Source organism: Meles meles, chromosome 3, assembly GCF_922984935.1.
Source record: "Meles meles chromosome 3, mMelMel3.1 paternal haplotype, whole genome shotgun sequence".
Taxonomy (NCBI): domain Eukaryota; kingdom Metazoa; phylum Chordata; class Mammalia; order Carnivora; family Mustelidae; genus Meles; species Meles meles.
Genome location: NC_060068.1, coordinates 153,932,552 through 153,938,551, shown reverse-complemented (window position 1 = coordinate 153,938,551; position 6,000 = coordinate 153,932,552).

The window sequence follows — 6,000 nt, the reverse complement described above, 5'->3', positions numbered from 1 at the left end:
GTCACACAGCTAGTAATTGGCAAAGTTGGGAATCAGACTTGGGTTTTTCTCACTGAAGTTCGAGCTCTTTCTAATGGTAACCTATCTTAAGCCCCCTGATAGATTGAAACGTACATACACACCCCATCACCATCATCATCGCTGTCATCACCAACTTTGAAGATTCAGGAACTTTCTCTGAGCTGTGGAGATGTTTCATGAGTAAAACCTCCTGGTATCGAAGGCCCAAATGAAGCATGTTTAGGGATTCAGAGGTTCAGGTTTTATCAGTGGAATGGACTCATGAATACCACCAGCAGCTGGGCCAGTGTGCTGTTTCATGATTGGGTGTGACTTATAAAGAGGTTTGTGATTTCAAGAGCTGTGTGGTTTTGGGGAATTGCTCTTCTACTCATCTGCAGGGAGCAGTCACATATCCATTTCCTGGATGTGGACAGTGGGAGTCCACGTAAACTTGGGCTTACTGGATACCTCCTTGTCTTTGCATCTCCCTCTTCTTGAAGCTGCCCTCTTTCTCTGATGATAGAGTGGCTGTTTACTATTGAACTTCCTGTTGGCAGGATGCTTCTTCAGTGTTTTGGGAAGATGTGTCATCTGTTGTGGAGGGCTATTTGCCTGGCAGTGTTTTTGCTCTTTCTCATTGGCTCTTCAACTTTCCCCTGACAATAACTACAGAGCATCTTGATGTGTTTTTGAAGATTGGATCTATAGTCCTTGGACCACTGACTGTAACTACCTTGGGCCCTAATCATCTTAGAAATGGACCTGGGATTTGGTTCTAATGTTTAGGCTGGAAACAGAAAATCAACTTAAATATCTCAAAGAATAGCTCATCAAGTGATTAAAGAAACACTTTGCAAACTGAGATCAATATCCTAAGCTCAACTCTCACTTAAAGTCAGACCACGAATATAATCAATTTCAGTAGGCATTATCCTGCTCCATCAAGGAGAATCAAGCCATGTTGTCTTCATGTGGGCTGCATACATGATGCATAATAAGGGTTTAAGTGACTGGACTCTCAAAGAGAAGAGAAATCCCATGAATAGCTCATCAGTTACGGATGAAAATAAAATATCAACTAGCTTAATGGAGTTGGTTACTTCCTGCTTCCAGGAAGCTGGTTAATTCAATTTGTCAACTTTAGGCATACGCTAGGGACCCTAGAACTCATAAGGACCTATATTGAATTCTGATGTCTTTAGTTTCTCACTTTCCTTTTAGTGGCATGTACAACAGGATCCATTGACCAAAAGGTAGGTGATGTTATGAGGAGGCTGCTCTGATCAGGCAAAATATAAACTCAGCATTGAAGAAAATTGGTTATGACCTGTTGTGGTCTTCCTTGTCTATTTCTACAGTCCTAGCATACTGTGCTTGCTACAAGGAGACCCTTGAGGTCTCTATATGATTGGAGTCACTGAAGAGTAACATCTCACCCAGTGTTTACTTTTTAATACAGAATTCAAGAGTTATCTTGCTTCAAATTGAAAGACGTTTTGAATTACTTCTTCTTCCTTGATCATGGAAAAAGAAGTAGTAAATTTTCCTTGAATTCACCCATTCTCCACAAAAAATAACTCCCTTGTCTCTTCACAAATACATTATCCCATGATAGATAATGCTTACTTAGAATTTTCCCTCTACAGGATGTTGAGCTTGTATGGATATGTATTTTTTTATTATGTTACGTTAGTCACCATACAGATACATACACATACATACATCATTAGTTTTTGATGTAGTGTTCCATGATTCATTGTTTGCGTATAATACCTAATGCTCATTGCAATACGTGCCCTCCTTAATACTCATCACAAGGCTAACTCATCACAAGCCTAACCCATCCCCACATCCCCCTCTCCTCTAAAACCCTCAGATTGTTTCCTGGAGTCCATAGTCTGTCATGGTTCATCTCCCCCTCTGATTCCCCTCTCCCTTCATTTTTCCCTTCCTTCTCCTAATGTCCTCCATGCTATTCCTTATGTTCCACAAATAAGTGAAAGCATATGGTAATTGTCTTTCTCTGCTTGCCTTATTTCACTTAGCATAGTCTCCTTCAGTTCTATCCATGTTGTTGCAAATGCTGGGTATTCATCCTTTCTGATGGCTGAGTAATATTCCATTGTATATATGGACAACATTTTTTTTTATTATGTTCACCTAGCCACTGTATAGTACATAATTAGCCCTTGATTCAGTGTTCAGTGATTCATTAGTTAAGTATAACACCCAATGCTCATCACAACACTTACCCTACAAAAAGAAATAAAAACCATCCAAATTGGCAAAGAAGTCAAACTCTCTGTCTTTGCAGATGACTTGATACTTTATTTGGAAAACCAAGAAGACTTCGCCCCCAAATTTCTAGAACTCATACAGCAATTCAGAAATGTGGCAGGATACAAAATCAATGCACAGAAATCAGTTGTTTTTTCTATACACTAACAATGTAACTGTAGAAAGAGAAATTAAGGAATCAATTCCATTCACAATAGCAACAAAAACAATGAGATACCTAGGAGTAAACCTAATTAAAGAGGTAAAAGATATACCCTATGAATTACAGAACACTTATGAAAGAAATTGAGGAAGACACAAAAAGATGGAAAAATATTCCATGCTCATGGATTGGAAGAAAAACATTGCTAAAATGTCTATCCTCCCCAGAGCTATTTACACTTTCAATGCCACCCCTATTAAAATACCATTGGCATTTTTCAAAGAGCTGGAACAAAAAATCCTAAAATTTGTATGGAACCAGAAATGACCCGAATCTCCAAAGGAGGGATGAAAAAGAAAAACAAAGCTGGGGGCATCGTATTGCCTGACTTCAAGCTCTATTACAAAGCTGTAATCATCAATACGGTGTGGTACTGGCACAAAAACAGACACATAGACCAATGGAACAGGATAGAGAACCCAAATATGGACCCTCAACTCTATGGTCGTCTAATCTTTGTATGGATACTTTTTAGAGATGTTTATAAGATACTGAAGTACAAAAATGAGGCAACATCACTTGATTTGGAACCTGGACATAAGAACTGGGGTAGCATTATTCCTCCTTTTAGGGGCAGACACTAATGACTACATGGCCATGGCCTGACTTTTCCATCAAAAACCAAAGTTCAGGAGAGCAGGATAGCTTTTAGGCATGACCAAAGCATTTGAGAAGACCTACATTTTGTGAGTGACCTAATTAGCATTCTCGAGACTGCACAGCTACAAGCAGTAGTCCAAAGAGTGTACGTCGGATGCTTACAGTGAGCAGGGTTATTTAAGAACTTTCTTAGGGCCCTGGGGCACTATTGAATATCCATAGCCAGTTCCAGGTTGGGAGCAGGGGTAGTGTACAGTTACAGAAGGAGTGAGCGCTGACATTTTTTGTGCCTGGCCTGACATCCAAGCAAGCTGCTTGGGTAAACAACATCTAAATTTTACGGCTTTGAACATATGGCCCTCCACACATATTGGGCATTTGAACTGACTGGTAATTTTGAATAAGCACAATTTCTTGTTGTGTTCACTAGAATTTCTCTGTCATATGTTTTAGATTTTCAGAGCAGTGAACCAGGAGGCCTGGCGCTTCCAGTATTAAGGAACTAAATCTGAACAATGCCAAAGAGTAAGATTTTAGAAAATGAAATGATCTTTGTGACACTGATAATGCTTATCACTCTAGAAGGCAAAAGACTTACTGGGGGACTTTTTTCCAAAGCAGAGTGGATGCTGTCCTCCTCCTCCTGGATTTGACACCATCTGGATAGTCGTTCATTTCTTATCTTCTGGCGGCAAGATTTTGAATCCTGTCCTAGAAAAATCTGTTTTCCTATTATCTTGTCCCTACTCTCTTGGCTCCTATTCCTAATTAAAAGAAAGAAAGAAAAAAAAAGGAAGAAATCCATTCTAAATTAACATAATGGGGCCTCTGTATCTTTGGTTTCGGAATTGGCATTAGTCAAATTTGAAGGTGAATCCAAAGATCTGGAGACCATGTAAATGGAAAAGTGGAGGACTTGGAATTTTCCCGCAAGGAGTGAAGTGAATGATGAGCTTAAACAGCTCCTAGAGGCACTGTAGGATGAGCATTGGACAAATGAATCTACTAGCTTTTGTCTTCCACAAAACATACCCTAGACTTGTCTTCTTGGGCAACTTTTTCCTACATTCCCTTTCTTCATACAACTTAAGTTTACCTGGCTATTCTAGTTCCTGCCTCTGGGTTCATGGAGCACTTCTATAGTCCATATAGTTTAGAACTTATACCATCCCTGCATTGTGTATCCATGTTAGTTCTTCCTCTTCTCCAGTGCTAGTCGTCTGGTGTGAGGAAAGCACCTTGCCTCCCTCTACTTCTAAACCCACAGGATCTAGCACACAGCTGAGCACATAATCATGCACTGTAAATATTTATGGATTAATTCAGTCTTTATATTACATAGGGAGGAGATTGTGGTACTTTTGCGGCCTCCGTTTTCTCATCAATAGGATAAGGGTAATAGATGAGAGCTAGTCCTTTTCAAAGTTTTTAACAGTGGAACTTTTCCTTTTTTCTCCTGCGTGAAGTCTTATTTTATTCAAAGTATCAGTAGGCACGAGTATATTAAAAAGTTCTATTTTAAAAGCTACATTTGTCGTGGTTACTTATTATAATTAATTGGCAAGTACAGAGAGACTTTCTTTATGAACACAAATCAGAATTTATAGTAGCAGCTGGTGTTGTGTTTTGTGTAGGTTATACAATATTGAGAAACCCTGATTCACACAGAAGATATGTGCAGATAGGAGCCGTTTTCTTTTTTAAACAGAACACTGTATCATTTCAGGGAACCCACCAGTTAAAACTACCCAGAAGATTAAAAGAATGGGAAGACATTTTTTAAAAAAGATTGTATTTATTTGAGAGAGAGAGAGCAGGAGTGAGGGGAGGGGCAGAGGAAGAGGGAGAAGCAGACAGCCCACTGAGCAGAGAGCCTGCTGTGGGTCTCTATCCTGGGACTCTAGGACCATGACCTGGGACAAAGGCAGACGCTAAACTGGCTGAGCCACCCAGGTGGCCCACGGGAAGACATTTTTGATTGAAGTTTTAATCAGTAATAACATCTAACACCTGACTGTTTATTATCTCATAGAAGTCAAATGAAGAAACACCATACTTTATGAATGTGAAAACTCTAAGATGTGATTGAGACATCGTTGTGTTAATAAAACTGACAACGACTCTACAATACGTATGCTTAGGATGTACAAATTAATGAATGTTAGTTTTACTAAAATATATGCATAAACAGAAGGTAATTATAAACTCATGGAATAGTACCATTAAGAATTGTACATTTTATTCAATGTAAATTTAACCTAAAAAATAAAAGCACAGTAAACTAGTATTGAACTTTGCTTTGAGATATGCACACTGAAATGTCTAGGAATGAAATGTTTTGATGTCTGCAGCTTACATGTACAAATGTACATTTCAGACAAGCTTCCTGGTAACATTAATGCTGCTGGTTCGAGGAAACACACTTTGAGAACCACTGGCTTAAACAATAGGAAATTTATTGTCACAGTCAATAAGAAATCAAAACAATGGTTCTCAAGCTTGGGTGTACACTATAACCAACTGGGAATATTTTTTTAAATCCTGATTATCTTATCTTACCACTTACCAGTTAGATCAGATCCTCTAGGGGTAAGACACAGGCATCAGTATTTTTTTTTTTTTTGGATTTATTTATTTGACAGATAGAGATTACAATTAGGCAGAGAGGCAGGCAGAGAGAGAGAGAGAGGAGGAAGCAGGCTCCCCGCCAAGCAGAGAGCCTGATGCGGGGCTCGATCCCAGGACCCTGGGATCATGACCTGAGCCGAAGGCAGAGGCTTTAACCCGCTGAGCCACCCAGGCGCCCCAGGCATCAGTATTTTTAAGAATAGATGTTTACAATGTGCTAACAAGATCTATAGGAAGGTCATTGGTCTTCAGAAAGCTGAGGTTGCAGT